Source organism: Sceloporus occidentalis, unplaced genomic scaffold (assembly GCF_023333645.1).
Source record: "Sceloporus occidentalis isolate IW3139 unplaced genomic scaffold, rSceOcc1.0.p SCAF_5, whole genome shotgun sequence".
Lineage (NCBI taxonomy): Eukaryota > Metazoa > Chordata > Lepidosauria > Squamata > Phrynosomatidae > Sceloporus > Sceloporus occidentalis.
In genome coordinates, this window is record NW_028316985.1 from 148,654,571 (window position 1) to 148,674,924 (window position 20,354).

A 20,354-nucleotide genomic window follows, 5' to 3' on the forward strand; every position below is an offset into this window, starting at 1 on the left:
GTATCCAGACTGGCCTACAGAATGTGGGATTCTCTTCTGCTTCCTGCTGTGTATCAAAGTTTATTGTTCTATTAAAAGACAAAGCAAGGTGATATCCAACTCTGTTTGTGTAAAAGTGATTTGTAAATGCAAGCCAAAGCAGCAGGACATATGATGTGGGAATTCTTTTTTACTGTTGCTGAGTAAATATGCTCTTTATCTAAGAACAGTATCTCCCCCATTCTAGTTAGGTTTGCTGATTATGATGCCTTTTGGGAAATCAAAATTCAAAACACATTGAGCTACTGTATCTGCTGATGCCCTAGCTTACATTTTAATACCAAGGGTGCTAGCTTCATCACCGTCAATGGATGGAACTATTAATTTCATTTGGAGTGGTGCAGTAGTGGCCCATTTTAATTTCTAATCTTGCTCCTGTGCAGAAGTATGCCTGTGTTTAGTAGTTTTCCTAATAAAGGCACAATGAGATGAAGTTGTGACCTGACTATATTGTTGACGTTGGACCTTAGAGACCCAATTCATACGCACTAGGTAGTCTTTGCAAATGACAAGTCATTATCTCTGCTTCACATCTTAATTCTGCTGTGGATAAATTAGGAATAATTCATGATATCTTTGCTGTAGAAGTTAGTGAAGTAAGAAAATGTGATTTCATGCCTGAATATTGACAAAGGTAACAAAAATCGAAATAAATGAATTAATTATTTTCATTTAAAGGATTTATTTTAAAATCAGTAAGGATCGCATAAAGATGATGCTATAGCTCAGTGGCACAGCTCATATTTAGCTTGTCAAATGTCCTCTAATCAGTCACTAGCCTCTAGAGGTAAGAATGGGGGGAAAAAATACTGTTTCAACCCTGAGAAACATTTACAATTCAATGTTGGCAATGCTGAGCTATAAGAATTTAAGATCTAGGTTAGTATAAGCAGCTTTCTAGGGCAAAACAGACCACCCCAAAGGGGCGACTTGAAGTCGCCCTTGACAAAGCTGAACTGGGGTGGCGGCAACTGTATGCTGCAGCCCCAATCTGCCCTTTCGCTGACAAAAAAGAAACTGCAAACAGCTGCTCCTTTTTACACCTGCAAAAAGCTGGCTTTTCAGCCCTACTGCAGCTGGAAGCTGGCTTCCAGGCAGCTTCAAAGTGTGCAGTGTCAAAATGCCAGGCTCTGAAGCCACCTAGATGGTGGGACAAAGGGAAGGTCTCTTTTGCCCCTAACTTGGGTCCACAGCACACTGCAGAAATAATCTAGTTTGGCACTGTTTTAACAGCCCTGGTTCAGTGCTAGGGAATTGTAGTTTTGTGAGACATTTAGCCTTCTCTATCAAAGAGCTCTGATGCCACAACAAACTACAATTCCCAGGATTACCTAGCACTGAGCCAGAACAGTAAAAGTAGTCTCAGACTGGATTATTTCTCCAATGTATTTTGGACCTCTAACTATTATACATTAGTTGATAAGATACAGCCTGAATTTTTGTGTAAAGTAATGGAGTTGGATATTTAAAAGGTGTCTTGGGCAGGTTACATACTGCTGAGAAGCGGTGCTCTCCCGCCGCCGCTGCTTGCAGCGTCCGGGAGCTGCAGCTGCCACACTGCGTGGCTCCTGGATGCTCTGAGGAAGGAGCGCGGAAATCGCGCTCCTTCCGGGGCCGGAAAAAAGGCGCACTATGTCGCGTGCCATGGCCTCAATAAGTCACAACCGCACCGCCTCATGTGGAGGCGGCGCGGTTGTGACATAATCATGGTGGCAGCCGTGTGGAACGGCCACCGCCATTTTGTGCGCACGGAGCACGTACTAGGGTTGGAGGGTGCGGTAGCACTGCCCCTTCCTAACCCTAGTATGCGCTTGTTGCGTACTTTCTGGCGGTCTGTAACCCGCCTTGCATATCCTTTATGTAACTCAAGGGCTGCATCTACACTGCACTTGGACATTGTTTTAACTGCTATGGCTCAATGAGATGGAATTCTGGGATTTCTAATTTAGCCTTTTCTGTCCAAACACTCTGATGCTCAACAAACTACAAATCCCAGAATTCCTTCAGATGGAACCAGGGCACTTAGTGGAGTCAAACTGCATTAATTATGCACTGTGGCAGCAGCCAGGAGTCATAAGGTTTCCAAGTGTTCTCCATTCTGACAGTGGGAAAACCCAGATCTGCTTGTTTCATTTACATTGCTGTAGTAATGGCTTTTCAGGTCATAATCTTGGAGCAGTAACAAGGCTCCCCATATCCAAATCTGAATCATACCAGTTATTCTTCCCCACTCAGATTTTTAATGTAAAGTCAGAAAAGTATGTGGAATCTCTATAATAAGTTTGAACAACATACAAACTACAGGTGTCATTATTTTGCAATTCCTGAAGCCCTCCATGGCTGACATCCTCTTTTAAAATATAAACAAAGACTACATGAAGCATACTACAGGAAGCATGGTTCTTTTACCAATTAACAATGTGACACAGCCCCAGTGTATTGTATTTTGAGTACAAAGTATATATAGGGTGCTTTCCACACCAGAATGTGACATGCCTTGTGGCAAGGTAAATTGACTCCTAGCCTCTTTAAAGTTGTTTTCTCTGAGTTTAAAACAACAACAACAATGGATTTACAGTCCTTGTTGATAGATTGGGAGGACCACTTTTCTTCACAGTCATTTACCTGTAAAACCCTTTGCTGACTAGGCCTGACCAGCAAGAGAGAATTATTTATACCAAATCAGACAAGACAGTATAGCTCAGCAGTGGTGTCATTAGGAGGATGTGGTGGTGTAGACAGCACCAGGTGACACCCCAGAAGAGGGATGACACCCAGCAGAGCGCTCCTCCACCTCCTGCGATGTGCCACTTTAGTCATGAGTAAAATGATGATGGGCAGAGAGGAAGAGGCCTGGGAGCACCCCATCCCCCTGACTGGTACCACTTTACTCATGAGTAAAGCAGTGCCAGGCAGGGAAAAAGAGGGCATGGCCTTTTGCCCTCCCAGAGCCCCCAAACACCCCATAGTGGAATCCATTGCAACTCAGTATTGTTGCCTGTAACTCTTATTAGCCCCAGCCATAGTAACCTGGGGAGTTATAGTCCAAAATATATTGAGAAGCAAAGCTTTATCAGTCCTCATCTACAAGGAGAATCATTGGCTTTCCAAAACCGTTGAAGAGAGTTTTCCCCAACATTGTATGGAGCTCAATTTTTACTTTCTACAGTTTATCCACAGTACTTCCTATACCTCTATCCTTTGAGCTGCAGAGGAAGCTCTGGGTGTGTTTCTTCTTCCAAAGGTCAGACTACCAAGCAAAAGGCGAAGGATCATCTCTGTGATATTTCCATGATTCCAAAATACTCCACTTTAAGGGAAGTAGCAAAGTCAAGGTTTGGACATTTGTAAGAGGAATATGAAAACTATCTGAACATATTCACATCTAAGTAAGAGCAGCTTTGCATTCACAAGGGAGAATTAAATTACCCTTGTGGCATCTTCCAAGTCCAAACATCTAGTGAGTTTATGATGGTTTGGGAGAGAATAGTGGTACTGTTCTATAACTTTTGATATTTTTTTATTAGATTTGATTATGATACTTGGATCCTATTTGGAAGAAACTGAATGAACCTGTGTGTGTGTGTGTAAGGAGCTTCAGAAGAGAGACCGCAGTGGGAATAACGACCCCTCTTTTTGCATGGGAAAAGGGAGGCGGGCAGATACTGGTACCTGAACTTTTGAAAAGACTGTGTTCTGATGTGCATGTTGATCTCTCCACACTGAAGTCATGCTTAGATGCTAAATTATATAAATATGATTATGTTTTGAACATTTCCCTGATTCTGTTCAAAGAGCTGAATTAAAAGCAAATATTACCCCAAAGCAGGTATGTCCTACAAATCCTGCATGATTGTGGCATACATATCAGGTTTTGTATTTTTTTAAAAACTTTCCTGGGAGTATCACCTTCCTTGACATATTCATCGGCACTTGTGATTTTCTACTTGCTTAACTCTACAACCCTGACTTATTCTATTCAAAGCACACATCAGTGCAGAGTACTGCATCCCATTTGCATGCTCATTATGACCTCAAAATATCTTACACTTACAGCTGATGACATTTGGTTATTTTTTTTGCTATGTGCTGTCTTTTAGAAAGAAGCTACAATAAAACCCTCTTTGCCTTTTGACATGGTTCAGAAATAATTAAAAAGAAACCTCTGCATGTAAAATTTCCACTGTGGAGGTCACTCATAGTGCATAATTTTTGGTGCCTCACTGTGGGATTTTTTTTAATGTGCCCCCTTTATTCTACTATAGAAGTCACTTTAGAGACATCTTAACAATATTAATTTAAAGTAAGGGAACTCACCACTTTTTGGACTTTTAGTTCAGAGGCAATTTAATTATTCCAGTTTTCTAGCAGACTTTCTTTTTTTGTTTCAGGCACTTTCCAACTTCTGACTGCTTTGGTTTCATCTTCCAAGATATGAGTGAATGGTTCTTACTGAAGAGTTTTTTGCAGGAATGAGAAGAAAAAATGTAGAGTGGGATGAAGGGTGGGGGAAGTGTATTGGTCTGTGACCTTTTGACAAAAAGGGAACTCTCTCTCTCTCTCTCTCTCTCTGTCTGTCTGTGTGTGTGTGTGTGTTTTCTGGCATCATTGACTCCTTTGCTAAAGCTTCAGGTGGATGTTTTCCAACTAGTACTTTGGTTAGGAACCCAGCTTTGCTCCTCTTGATGGTTAGAAACACAGTGTTGGAGGTGACCACAAAAGCCATCCAGTCCAACAATTACAACTCATGATTGAAATGTTCATACAGTGCACTAACCATCTCACAGCAATAACCATATACTAAGATTATACGATATTTCACTAATATGTCATTCTAACAGAGGAGGAGGAAATACCGGAAGTGAGAGATATGGTCAAATAACAATTTATAGCTGCAGTCCATCAGGATTATCAAACTAATTTGTGGAATGTGTTTATAATATTCAAGAAACATTTCTAAAATGCTACAGGCTATATATAATGTAGGTATATCATAAGAACACATGACATAATTAAATAGTGTTTCTACAAAAAGTTTCTTTCTTCTGAAAAAGAACTTGTTTCTATTATCTAAAATTTAGAAACTCGCTGTCTCTGAACACATGCAGAAAGTTTCTCATCTCACCCTTAGCATAAGTTATTGTCTGTTTAACAGCTTAATGGACAATGCAGTCTTAGGCATGTCTAGTCAAAAATAAATAATACTACTGAGTTCAGTGAGTTTTATTCCTAAATAAATTGGTTTAGAATGGATTGCAGACAGAAATACAAAGTGAACCTGAAAGAGCTTTCCTTCCTTACTGTTTCATATGTTGATATTAACCTTCTCTTCCCAATGCATGCAATGCTAAATAAAATAAAATAAAAACAACTGCCATGCATTCAAGGAAGAGTGATCCAGAAGGAGAGGGCTCTCAGACTTACTTTACCATTTGTAAGCTGCCATTTCCAGTATGTAGCTTGCCTTCTTCATTCCAGGATTCCTTGAACCAGTTGCACACCCAGAAAAGAAGGAAACAATTAACTTAGGGGAGGCAGGTACTCACCAGAAAACTGATGTAAGGTGTGCAGTTTTCCCTCAGGTACATTGGGAAGTATTTAAACAGGGGCAGTCTGCTCTCCTGAGTTTATGGTGAGCTTTGCAGGTGTTCCATAACTGCTTCCAAAATCAACTATAGACATTTTGAGGCAACTTCAAGGCTTCCTCCTTTTCAGGATACCCCTTACTTTTGCATGCTCATTATGTCCAGACTGCACTCTTAGGAGCTTAGTGTCTGCCAACTAGTGACCTAATCACCTAATCTTATATAGTGAGGTATGGTGGACTACAGCTTGTCCATTTTTAATACAAAACAATCACAAGAAGAACATATTCAGGATCTCCATATAGGTGTAAAAAGTTTTGGGCATTTAAGTTTCACAGTCTTCGAGTTCTATAAAAATGAGACTCATGGCTTCATCTGCATGGAAGAATTAACACAGTTTGACACAACTTTAACTATCAAGGCTCAGTGCAATGAATTCTAGGATATGTTTTTGAGATAATTACAAATCCCAAATAAACAAACTACAAATTCCATAAAATGAGTCATGACAATTAAAGTGGTGTCAAACTGCAGGGCTCAAGTGGTTAAGACACTGACTCTGTTGATTGCCATATCAGCAGGATGGCAGTTCAAGGCCTGCGTGCCACATGATCGGGTGAGCTCCCATCACTAGTCCCAGCTTCTGCCAACCTAGCAGTTTGATAGCATGCAAATGCAAATACAGTCGCCCCTCCTAACATGTGGATCTTGGATCCGTGGTCTAGAATACTCATGGAGGAATGACTTCCATTGCTTCCAATGGGGTGCACCCCCGTGGAACATACCTGCGTGCGCTCTCAGGCACATGCCCATTCCTGCTTGGATATGTGCGAGCCTCCATTTTTGCGGTTGGGTGGGTGAGTGGGTCTGGAATGGATCCCCTGCAAAAATGGAGGGCCAACTGTACAAAAATAGGTACCACTGCAGTGGGAATGTAAACAGCATTCTGTGCAATCATGCTGGCCACATGACCACAGAGTAGTCTCTGACAACATTGCCTCTTTGGCTTAGTAATGGAGATGAGCACCGCCCCTATGGTCAGACACAATTTGACAACCTTGTCAATGGGGAATACCTTTACATTTAAACTACATTAATTCTGCAGTGTGGCAGAGCTATGTCAGTTCTAAACTATAGGTTATCTTTGTTTTCCTTCAGCCTTTCAGGTCTCATTAAAGAATTTGCATTGTAGCTTTTGGAACTTTGGAAAGAGGGCAATATTTAGAGAAGCTGGAACATTAATGATGTTAAAAGTCCTTTTCCAAGACTTGTTTCTTCCTGTTGTTGCCTTGATGGACCTGCAGTGAACAGAAAAAGAAAAAAAAAACCACTCTGGCTGAGTGCAAGCAGAAGACCTCAGTGTCCAAAGGGGGGGGGGGGGGGGGATAATCTTCTCAGCTAAGCAAATAAAATGATTGTTGTTGGTTTAAGATCATCCTAAAATTCAAGAGTTTAGGATTATTTTAGGGGAAATTATAAATGCAAAAGAAATGATACAATACTGATACTGTTTTAAAATAGAGGCTTATGGATAACTGTTAGGAAATGTTCGCATCTTTTTCTGCCTCTGCACTTCACTTATTACTTTGTTATCCTGTTGGTCTTAAATATAAAGTTCTGTTCTCTACGATGGAAAAAAAAATCCCTTCCTTCTAAGACATTTCTGTGTATGAAGTTAAAGCATTTACTGATTTCTCTAACTAATTAGGGGAAAGAAAAATAATCTCATCCTTTCATTTCTATTTTCATTCTGTCTTTATTTTTTATTTTTTTGATGTTCTCATTTTGAAAAATGAAGCATGAAATGAAAGCCAAGAAATGTTTTTATTTGATAAGTAAACCAAATCTTTGTCTTTGATTCTGAGGTACACATCTTCTAAAACAGGGATAACTGAGGTAGTTTAGCTACATAGAATTTAATGGATAAGCAACACATTTCTTGGTGATTCCAAAAAGTTAAATATAAAACCATGTAATCCACAGAGGCCTACTCAAAATTAAGCCCCATTCAGGTCAATGAGACCTACCTCCAGCTAAGTATGCATAAGATTACAAGCAATATACCATATTTACTTGGCCATATATAATTTCAGTATATACCTGACCATGTATAATTCAGGGTCATGATTGGGGACCAAAATTATGGATTTAGATATGACCCATGGATATGACCCGTGGGTTATACTTAGGGGCATGTAATGAAAGAATTTAAAGGAAAAAGCAAAGGAAAACAATGTCACAGAAGTTACAACATTCTGGCAGTTTGTATGTGCTCACCTTAAAGGCTGGATTGGTGCAGAGGGAACTATGATAAATTGTGGGGCCATTCAGACTACATTTTACCCTGGATCAGGACCTGAATTATCCATGTGAAGTTCATATTCGCCCCAAAACTTTCACTAGCGATTCAGAGGCTTTCACACCCGTTTTGTGGCAAATGCCCTTGGTGCGGGTCATTTAGAATCAAGGTAAAAGCCATCTCTTTTGAAAAAGCTTGGGTTCAGTGAATATGAACTTGCCCCCGATCATGGTTGGGGCAAGTTCAGGGGAGGGATTTAGGTCAGAGGGCAGGCAGTGGGCAGAGCATTCCCTCTCCTTCATCGGAGAAGGAGGAGGAGGAGAGGAAGATCATAACCTGCACTGACCCAAATACCCACAACACACACACACACACACACACACACAGAGGAGAGTTTTTAAATTTGATTTCATTTTGGGGTTGAAAACGGGGCCAAGAGAAGATCCGTAACCTGCAGTGACCCAAACCCCACAGCGCGCACACACACACACACAGAGGAGATTTTTAAATTTGACAGCATCTGTGCATACTGGCGCCTGGTTTAAAAAAAAAAAAAAAGGAGGGAGGAAGCACACTTCCGATGGCCCAATGAGTGCAGGAAACGTCACCTATGACGATCACGGAACTAAATTTGATTGACAGCAACTTTAACCAGATTTCTCAGAGAGAGCATTCAGGGTTAAAATACCCTGATTGGTAGTCAGCACTTGCTTCCCGAAGGATTCGGGGGGGGGGGGGGGGACGAATCTTCCCCGTTCCTTCCAGTGCAAAAAGGTAAGTCTGAATGGGCCCTGTGACTGTGTGACATGTGCAAGAGGAGGTGACTAGGCATAGATTTGGCTAGGAAAATGCACATGTGGCATAAAGGATGAAAAGACAAATAAAAGAAAAAGGTTACTTCATTATAAGTGATTATAGCCTTTAACTTTGATGTGATAACTTTGCCTTATTTTAACCCAAAAGCTGACAAATATACACAAATGTCTTATTCAAATGCTTCAAAACCCAGTTCCTCTCAGCACTCCTTTGAGATGAAGGGCCAAAGAGCTGCCACCAATGCCATTTTCCCAATCAGGCTTTCAAAAAGGTCAGACATAGCCCCACAGTGGAGACAATATAGGAGGCTGGTGCTTCTTTGAGGTATTCCTGGGATGTACTAAGCCCTTGCCTTTTGCCACTTCACTCAGAGAAGGGGATGTTTCCTTTCCTTTTTTTCCTTTTTTTCCTTTTTCTTTTCTTTTCTTTTTTCTTTTTCTTTTTTTTTTTTCTTTTTGATAACTTACATTGACCCATGGATAAATTGATCCATTATTAGGGTCAGATTTTGACAAAACTTGAGTATATACAGTATGCTATTTTGTTCATTTTATTTTCAAGTAAATTAGGACTTCATAAATTAGACAAGAGTAATCCAAGGGAGTGAGATGATTCCATCATATTTAGTGGCATTCCCCCATAAACATTTTCATATATGTTCATATGCCTTTTAAAAAATGTTGGGTGACAAGCTTCAGTTTTTCACAAAAAAATGCTATGTATGCATTTTTCAAATATCTGCATCCGGAAAATGTATTTGAATATTTTGATTTCTGAAAATTATCCTTAACTCTTTGCTTTCACTCAGTGGCAACTGGTGGCTTTTCTATCAGTTGGCCAGGGAATCTCCTCTGAATCTTCAGTCTGAACTTTAAAGGAGCTAGCCAAGGCAGTTTACAGACCGCCCCTTTGGGGTGGCCTATACCCGCCCCTTTCCCCACTGGATCAGGGCCTCAACTGCCACAGCAGGAGCCTCTGAGGCCCCGATCTGTCGCTTTCCAGGACGTGGGGAAGCAGCAAAAGGCCGCTTCCCCACAGCCTGGAAAGGGGTGTCCTTGGGGCTTCATGCTCCAAGGACACCCGATGGTGCCGGGGACAAAAAGAAAGGAGCCGCTTGGACCCTTTCTGCTTTGCATCGCTGGTGAAGCCATCTAAAGGCTGCACCCAGCGATGCAAAGCTGGAAGGAGCTCCGTTTTGGAGCTCCTTCCGGCACCAGCATGTCACTTCTGCGCCGCTCCATTTGGAGGCAGTGCAGTCGTGACGTCCCAATGGCGGCACCCATGTAGAATGGGCACTGCCATTTTGTACGTACTAGGTATGTACTAGTGTTAGGGCGTACGGAAAGGACGTCCTTTCCTAACCCTAGTACGTACCTAGTACATACTTTGCGCATGTCTGGAATGCGCCCAAGTTACTTTATTACTCAGATGCTACATCTAAACAGCAGAATTAATACAGTTTGAAACTGCTTTAACTAACATGACTCAAGACTATGGAATTCTGTCATTTGTAGTTTTGGGTAATATTTAGCTTTCTGTGTCAGAGAGCTCTGATGCCACAACAAACTACAAATTCCAGAGTTCCATAGTATTAAGCCATGGCAGTTACAGCTACCAAATGGGAGATTTGGGCTCAGAGTTCAGCTTTTTGGAGGCCCTGGTCTTCCCATATAAGCCTACCTGAGCATTAAGTTCTACAGAAGAGGCACTTTTCGCTATCCCACCACCTTCACAGGCATAGTTGATGGAAATGCAAGATGATGATGACAATGATGATGATGATGATGATGATGATGATGATGATGATAGTTTATTTCTATAGTGATGTAAAGATAATGCCTCTGTGACTGCTCCCACACTCAGAAAATTCCTCCCAAGGAAATCTAGGATGGTTCCTTCTCTGTTGTTGTTTTTTAGCAGCAGCAAAAAAGATCTTTCTTTTCCAATAAGAGGAATTATTGGATTGATTTCCCAAAGATACTTTTATGGTATAAACTGTTTTTATTTCTTGTTTCAAATTAAGATAAAATGGTTTTGATTGTGTTGCTTAATGCTGTTTTAATTAAATGAGATTTTAGTTGTAATTTTCTGTCTTTTGTGACCCACTTTGAGTTCCCAGTCTGAGAAAGGTAGGGTATAAATGAAGTGATGGACTGATGGATTTACTTGTATTTTAGCTATGAGTATAACTGAATTAAATAGAAGCATATTATCCTGGATCCTAGCAATTCATTTTATGAAAAGGTTGTGGATAAAATTAATACAATGAAGCATACTCCTTCAGATGACACAATTTCATATTCATGTCTCTGTTGCTTCAGCTTGTGAGGTTCTGCAAAAGAGACAATACCACAGAGGATGATAGAGTGACATTTCCTAAATCAATATCTGCCAAGAATATTTTCCTGAATTATCCCCTCTGGTTTATTTAGTCCAAATCTATTTTGTACCATCATATTGCCAGAGAGCAAATTCATTTTTTTGCATATTTTCTCATCATGGAGCACATTTCTCAAATCATGCCTCCCCCCCCCCTCCACACACACCATTTGGTCTGAATGTAACTTGAAGCAAATCAATCACTCAATAAATTACATGGGGCAAATCAAATGGTATGTTTCCAATAGAGTTCACTATTGACTTGAGTAAAGGAATAGCCTCTACCTTCCTATTCTGCTGGCATGGAATGTCATGAGATTGCAAATATCCCACTTCTTCTCATTGGCGGGATACAAACCGCCATATAGTACGTATAGGATACGTACTAGGGTTAGGAAGGGGCGGTGCTTCCGCACCCCCCTAACCCTAGTACGTATCCTATACGTACAAGATGGCGGCGCCCCTTCTACATGGGCGCCGCCATCTTTATGTACTGGACGCATAGCGTCCAGACATGTTGCGGCACCTATGACGTCGCGAGTCCGCGCCAGGTGCCTCGCGACGTCGTAGAGGCGCCGCAAGAAGAAGCTCCGAAATGGAGCTTCTTTTTTGCTCCGCGCGGGAGCCGCGCGGTTTGACTGCTGCAGCTCCCGCGCGGAGCAAATGGCGGCGGCGGGGAAGCGCCGCAAAGTGGCGGTTTGTATCCCACCATAGTTATCTAATCAATGCTACACCACCTTGTTTATCTGTTACCTCACCTATTACTTAGATTTGAAAAGCAATGGGTGCAATATAAAAATTACTATAAACAACACTTTAAAATCCACATGTTGTACTGCACATTAAAAAAAAAAGCACAGGACATTTGTCCTTCTCCTCCCCTCCACCCTTCCTAAAAAACAGACACGGAAAAAATGGTAAGTCACTCCTGAATGTCCTGACAAAGTCATGAAGAAGAAAAGGCATGTACTTTATAAAAGACTGCAGTAGCCGTGTACTCAGTTTAACTAAGACTGTAATGTCTAGAAATTAAAAGTGAAGTTTAAAGACTTACTTAGATATTATATATTAAGCTTATAATTAGTATTAAGGAGATGGATGTCCTTTACATTGAAAGCTATCTGATCAGACAGTCCAGTGCTCCTACTGTACAGACAACAAACTTACACAAAGTTTTTATCAGTTATCAGTTGCAAAAGAGAAATAGAGGTGGGTATCATTAGCATATCCATGTTTCTAAACTCACAAAGTCACTCAGTGTCTTCATGTAGATCTTTGAAAGCACAGAAAACATTATTGAACCCTCGGGAAACTGACAGGAGAATAGCAATGAGGCTGAACATCAAACATCATATTTTGAGAACATTCAGCCCAAAAGAAACTGAACCATAGCAAGTGCCCCAAGTCTTGGATCAGCCAAATGGTACAGAAAGCTATCATGATAAAAAGTATTAAGTACCATCATGCAGCTAGCAGGACCAACAAGGTTATCGACCTCACAGCATTGCTCATCCATCAAAATGGCCAACCCTGTTTCTGTTACCTAACCAGGCCTGCACCCTTACTAAAATGAATCAAGGTAATTAGTTTCATCCATGAGAACCTGAAGTTGTGTTTCCTCTACTCACTTGAAGACTTTACTTAGAAAAGGGAGATTAAGGATCTAACTGATAAGTATCAAGGGGCAGTGGGGTCCAGGAAAAGTTCTTTCAACCATGGTTAAAAGCAATTATTTTATAGATGGTGGAACAAAATCTGTTTTCAATTAAGCATTTCAAAACTCTGTCACCCAGCTGACCAGACCTCATCTGACAACTCTAATAATTCAGGATGGACGTGGCTCTAATGAAGTAGTGTTAGCTTTGTGTCCATTTCCTCTCTTCAGTCCCTAGAGTCTCTTTTCCCCTTCTCACAAGACTATGAGCTTCCAGCTGGAAGTGTCCTTCATCTCTGAATCATTTTCTATTCTGAAGTTTCCAGACACAACAATAATGGACTGTTGATCTTCCTTCACCCAGTCTCTGTTCTTTTTATCTCTCACACACCTATTGAAATTTCATCTTACCCTTGCTTGCTCTCATGGGAAAGACCAAGTATCACAATTCAAATACATAGCCATGTCAGCCTGAATCATAATGCAAAAGGATCTTGTAGCCACTTTGAAACTAATTGAGAGAAAGAGGTTTGTAGCTACAGCTTGACTAGACTACATCAGATGCATGGAATGAAGTGCCTAGGAATTGACCTTTGTACTTGGGCATTAGCAGGATTTTTGTGTGAATGCAAAATGTCAATGCAAAACTTGTGGGTATGGCAATTGGGTGACAGGTTCATTTTTAACTATGGTGTTGAGGAACAAAGGCAGAAATAAAGATCTTGCCTAATGCCTGGATGGATGTCCATATTAAATGGTAGGAGGGAGTTTTGAAATGTTCCTGGAATGAGTATGATTCTGGCTGAGAATCAGAAAAGAGATGTGATAAAATGGGAAAGAAAGCCCTCCCAAAGCTGGAATGTTGTGTTATAATATTTGAAAACATTAAAAAATGAGAAACCATTTATGAGACACAATTGTATTCCCTGATTTTTAAAAAAAATGGAAAAGAAACTTTTCCTGCTATTATATGATTTTATTGCTTACACCAGGAGTACCATGGACCCAGACAAGAATATGATAAATCTATCAAGCCACACCCTGAGTCAAGCAGCAGAGTCTGTTTTGTCTGGAGGATTATCCTTCTAGCTCGCCAAAACCACACACATAATATGTTTCTGTGATGTCTAGAGTTCTTCTACTCTTGCCTGTTCCTCAAGAAATATTTCAAGGACAAGACAACAACTCACAAAGACCATCACTGTCTACAACACAACAATGGAAACTACACCAATATACAACACAGTACCTCTCAGAGTCAGAAGAAAAACTCCAAACAGACTCTTCCTGATAGTCAGTGCATGGAACTTAACTTTTGCATAAAATGTTTCTGTTACTGTGCCTAGGCAGAAATAACCAGAGATGTAATTTACCTCATAATCTCAACTACCAAGAACAAGATGTAATACCCAGTTTTAGGGAAAATCCTAATATTGTCATCAAACAGGCTGACAAAGGAAGAGCTGTAGTCATCATGCACTAATCTGAGGCTGAGATACAACTGCCTAACATTACATTTTACAGAATCCTGTTTTAGTGATTCCACAGATGAATACCGGAAAGAATTACACAGATTACACAGGTAATTTCTCATGGAGATGCATAATCAAATTCAAACTGATATATCCCAAGAACCTTGACTGATACATCCTGTCTTTTACCCAAAATACAAGGCAACCCTGGATGGTCCATCATATCAAGTATTGGACTATTCACAGTTGGTGCCTCTAAACATATGAATAAGCAACACTACTAGAAATGTGAAGGACACTAATTTCTTGCAGTAACTATAATCCATCCATAATCTCCCAGGAAAAACCATTTTAGCTACTGTAGATGTGAGACCCTATATGCCAACATCACACACAAGGATGGACTCCAAGCTGTCACAAATATCATTCCAGATGAGATAGTCATCAAGGTCTGCCACTTTTTCTCTCACAACTGCTTCACATTTGGTAAAAACATATGCATTGAGGTTAATTGCACTGATACAGGCACACACATGGTATATCAACATCTCTATAGCTGAACTGGAACAATGCTTCCTTAACTTCTACACTCAGAAACCTCTTTTCTACCTCAGGTACACTGATGATACCTTCATCATTTTGACTTATGGACACGACTCACTCAAACCATTCCATGATAATTTCAACAACTTCAACCATGCCATCAATCTCCGCCTGGAACTACCAAGAGACACCACCATATAGCTACATGACAAACATCTAAACAACATACTGTATCACAAACCCACTGACTGCTACTTACATGCCTCCAGTTTCCACCCTGAACACACTAGCCATCCAATACAATTTTATCTTTGCAAACCCACAAGATAGGAATGCCAAACGTATGGAATGACAACAAGCAATCCTCAAGCTACAGTACCTACTATATGAAGTTTTTAAAAACACCAAATAAGGCTGAGAGAGTGTGACCTGTCCAAGATAACCAGTAGGTTTCCATAGCTACTGGGGATGTTAACCCTGGTCTCCCAATGTCCTAGTCCAACACCCAAACCACTATACTACAGTGGCTTTTTCCTTTTACCAAGGACTAATCTATTATAGAACAGAATGAAGACAGGAAATGATAGAACGTCACTAGTTGCCACAGTTCCCAATTGAGACCAGAAACATCAACTACAACCTCTTCTGGACTATATTTATCAATGTCTATCTTGAGGTCAGGTTAAATTCTTCTGTGAAAGAAGATTGTGGTCTCACTTCTCTAAAAGAAGCAATTATAATCAAAGGCCAGCCATGTCAGGTTGGCCCTGTCCAGATGAGACTTTAAGTATGTCCTGGCAATGTACTAGGGTTGCCTCGGGGTGTTGCTTATATATGCCCCGCAACCCTAGTACGTCGCCAGGATGTCAAAATGGCAGGGCCATGTCTACATGGGTGCCGCCATTTTGATGTAACAGCCGTGCTGCGTCCAAATGGCATGGCACGACTGTTACGTCTTGGCGCCGCTGCAGGGCGCTTGTGGCGCCCTTTCAGCGGCACCAGAAGGAGCTCCGTTTTGGAGCTCCTTCTGCCGCATGTATCACTGGCACGGGCTTTAATCGGCCGTGCCAGTGATACAGAGTGAAAGAGGCCTAGTGGCCCCTTTCTTCCTTTCCCCGCCGCTGTCGGAATGTCCTTGGGGCATGAAGACCCAAGGATACCCCTTTCCAGGCCGTGGGGAAGCGGCATTTTGCTGCTTCCCCGAGGCCAGGAAAAGCGGCAGATGGGGGTTTCTGGGGCGGCCGCTGTGGCAACTGAGGCCCCGATCTGTTGGGGAAAGGGGCGGGTGCAGGCTGCCCCAAAGGGGTGGTCTGTATCCTGCCTTTGTTTCAGCATAAAATATATAAAGGAATCATGTAACACCTGAGGGTCATTGAGAAAAAGAGATTTCTAGCACAAGCTTTCAGAGACTCTATTGGACTCTTGAATTTCCAAACATCTGATGGATGTAAATGAATTCATAAAAGTTTATGCTAGGCATTTCTCAACCTGTTAATTTCAAAAGTGGTATGGAATGAATGAATACATACATACACAAACCTTTATATATTGTTGATTGTCACTGGCCCACACCACCCTATATAGTTATCAGAAAGATTTTAATCTTACTTTTCCAAGTAGCATATCAAAGTAAGAGGTGGCAGCATAAGTAGATTGAAAGCTATTATTGGTGTGGTTATATGACCTTGAAGATCGCTAAAATTAATTTGAAACACAATAAAGCTAGATGAGAAGTGCATAGTTAATTTAAACCAAACTAGAAGGGATTGATATATAAATCACATATTCAAACTAATTTATTAATTATATATGTTTTATTTCTAGTCATTATTGCTTTTTTAGGACCTTGTTCTTTTTTATGTGTATAAAATTGGTTGTTTAAATTTAAAAAGTATTTAAAATATCTAAAGGTACATCATGTAGATGTTGGAGCTTGTTTTCTGCAGCTTCAGAGGATAATGGATTAAAATTATAAGAAAGGAGAATCCAGTTAAACTTCAGATAGAATTTCTTAATAGTAACAGCTGTTCAGCTGTGGAATAAACTCAGACGCTTATGGACTCTGCTTGTCAGGGACTTTTGTGTAGATGCTGGATATTCACCTCTCAGAGATGCTTTAGTTGTAGGTTCATCAACTAACTTCCCCTTGGGTCCCATCTACAATTCAATGAAGTGAATAGTATGACCAAGATGTAGGACACAGGACATCAGTGATGGATTTATTTGACTGTTCTTTACTCGAGGTTAAATCTGGTGATAATTCCAACTAGAATAGACCTTTGATATTGCGTGTGACAACCAGCAGTTCATTTCAAAGGTTCAAACATGATCTAGTTATTTAAGATGAAGCAGATCTTTTCTAACTGGTTAAATGAAACAACAGACTGTATCTTCTATTCTTCCCAAGTAGACAAATCTTTTCTGTGTTATTTTTAATACTGTAAGAACTGTACTTTGTTGCTTGAACTTTAGCCAAGGTAACTGTATACTGGGAAAGTGTTGTGCAACTACAAATATAGTTTCATAATGTGTAAAATTAGATAACCTGTTTAATCTGTAAGCTAAATATTTTGTAGAACATGTTATACATTCAAAGTGGTTTAATTATTTGAAATTTCTGTTCTGCACCATCATCAAATGAGGTAAATTGCATCTTAATTATTGACAGCCCCATCCCCAAAGAACTGCCTTGGTTAGAATCCTAGTGATTAGAAGAGATTTTGTACAAGCACAGCTGTTTCAGGTAATTTTTGGTAAGTTTCTTTGACTAGCATCAATAACAGTGCCCATTTTGGAGATGAGAAAATATTGGTACAAATAGATTAATGGATTTACCATTAACAAACAAACAAACAAACAAACAAAATTACAGACCTTGGAATGTGGGAGTTGTGAGCTTCCATATGGATGTCTGTCTTACATCTTTGAATCATAGCTCTCCCTTCTACAATTTGCAGAAAGAACATTAAAGAACTAGAAATTCTTTATACAGTCAGCTTTCCATACCTACAGATTCTGCATCCACATATTCATCCATGAACTGTTTGAAGGTTTGAACACACACACACACACACACACACACACACATGCAAACCTTAAATTTGCCTGTATGCAAAGGGATCTTGTGTCACATTTAAGATTAACTGTGTGAAAGAGGTTCTAGAATATGTTTTCATAGATTTGGTCTACTTCCTCCACTGCATGGCCTGAATTGTTGCCCAGGAAGGACCTTTACAGTTAGACTATGTGAATAATCATAGAAGTGTAAAACCTGTGAGGAGCGTGAGGGGGTAAAATGTTTTAACTATAGTCATTGAAGGAAAAAGGTAGGTGGAAAAATGTTGACTAAGGCCTGGGCTAGTGGATGAATATATGAATGGTGGAAGGAGTTTTGGAATGCAGTATATGCAGGCTGGGAACCTGAATAGAGATATGATAAATTGGCTAAAAGCACCCAATTATCAACAGCGGGCTGGACAAAAACAATGGTTTCCTGGCACATTACACATATTATAACACTAGTTAACCCCTAGCCCATATCTTCTTTTGGGCTCCCAGACTTCATACTTTTTCTGGTGAGACCATTAAAACTTGAAAATCTAAAATATTGAATGTGCCCTATCATAAAATAATAAAAAAATTAGTTTATGCGTCTTTGCTAGAAGACATTTACTAACGTATCCTTTTCAATTAAAGCAGGAGTGGAAATGTTCACTCTGTACTTCTTGGCTGCATTTTATGTTCAAATTAGTATCCTTCACAAACAAGGAAAATACTTTAGATTCATTATTTTTCTGCCTTGTGTAGCTTTGTGTAATGCTTGATCAAAAAACTTTCTCATTAAAGTGTGACAGTGCTTTATATTAGTGGTACATGAAATCTCTCTGGTTATTATAGTGGGGGGAAAGCAAAATGACAGTTGGTGTCAACACTAAACTGCTGAGGGCAAACTGCTTTTTCCCCCAATACCTATGTAATTTAATTGAAATGCAATATTTCATGAATATTAGGAAGCTTGATTTTATTAAAAATGGCAAGGAAAAGTGAATGCCTGACTGTTTAGAGTAACAAGCGGTACAAATTTATTCATTCAATACATCACTGAATTATTTAAAACTCGGCTTAAGCACAAGGTCACAGAATAATTCTGGCAAGTGAGCACTTGTGCATGATGCATCTCCATAATTCTACTGCACATATAAAGTTAATCATAGCTTTGGTGTGCAGACTTTTTTCATATATTAAGCAGAGCTAGCTAAAGGTTTCAAATTAAAATCTAGGAGTGGATCAAATCACAGGAAGAATTGCTTGTACATTTCAGAAGATGGGTTTTCTTTTCCACTTTAATCAAAATAAATAGTTTATCACAGGATTAAATTACCATTGTACTTTCAAATGCTGTCTATTGCCTTCACGCAGAAGCTTTGGGGTACATAGGGATTTCCAAAATGCACCTTGGAAAGTTCTGAAAATAATAATCTTGTCTAACATTATGAATGAAGACCAAGGTTCTGTCTGTTCTAGCTAGAATACTCTGGGGGCAGCCTAGAGCATTCTAGCCCAGAGCTGTCCTCATACTCTCCCCATTCTCCAACATTCATGTTGTTACGCTGGGCAGCTGTTCACACATATCACCCCTGTCACCACAGTTCATTTCGATTTAAAGAACGGCTGCCGGGATAACCCAGCAGCCGCGTTGCCGCCGGCTGGAGCACCGCCAGCTTTGGGGGCGATTTGGGCCTAGGCGCACCCCAGCATGCTTTGCTGGGGTGGCCTGGGCAGTTGATTGGTTGCCGGCGGGGCCAGGGGCGGGCCTTCTGGCTCAGGAGTCGCTCTGGCCAGTGTGGGCCTCTCTATGGTCGCTCCTTCCGTTCCTCCAAGGCAGCGATTGGGTGGCCTTGGGGGGAGGAGCGACCTTGCCTGGCCCCACCCTCCAGAAATGGGCCTATTAAGGCTGCGCAGCCTGACAAGCGGGGCCATTTTTGCTCAGCTCCCCACCCTCCCTGCCTTGGTTTGGTGTTGCTAGTCACAATCAGGGGCTGCAGCATAGGCCAGGATCTGGGTGGGATGGTCTCCAGGGCTGAGGAGCACTGGAGCGGGAGTCCTTAGGGACCTGGGTACGCTGAGCGCGGGACATTACGGGGGCCATTACGTTATGACACGACTCAGTGACTAGGGGCTGGTGGAAATACGGACAATCAGCTGGTTGCTATCCAGTGGTCCATAGCCCCTTGGTCTTCCTGATGGTAGGCCTTGGGTATCGAGCAACCAGGGTGTTGGTCAATTTTTTCCAGATCCTGACCTCATGCTATTTGCCAACCCTATGCTGTTATTGCTGCTTGCAATTAATAAAGTTGTGGCCTTTCTCCCAGTTATGCCTCTGTGTATTTTTGTGGCGGCGCCCCTCCTAGGCAAGGTCAGTACATGTCATCTATCCTTGATCACATGGCTAGGCACCTTATTCTAACTCAGAGTGAACAACACACAGCAGCAGTGGTGGCACTGGGTGGGACATATTTTAAACAATTGTCTGGTGTCACAGTGGAGGACTCCAGATCTTCTGAGAA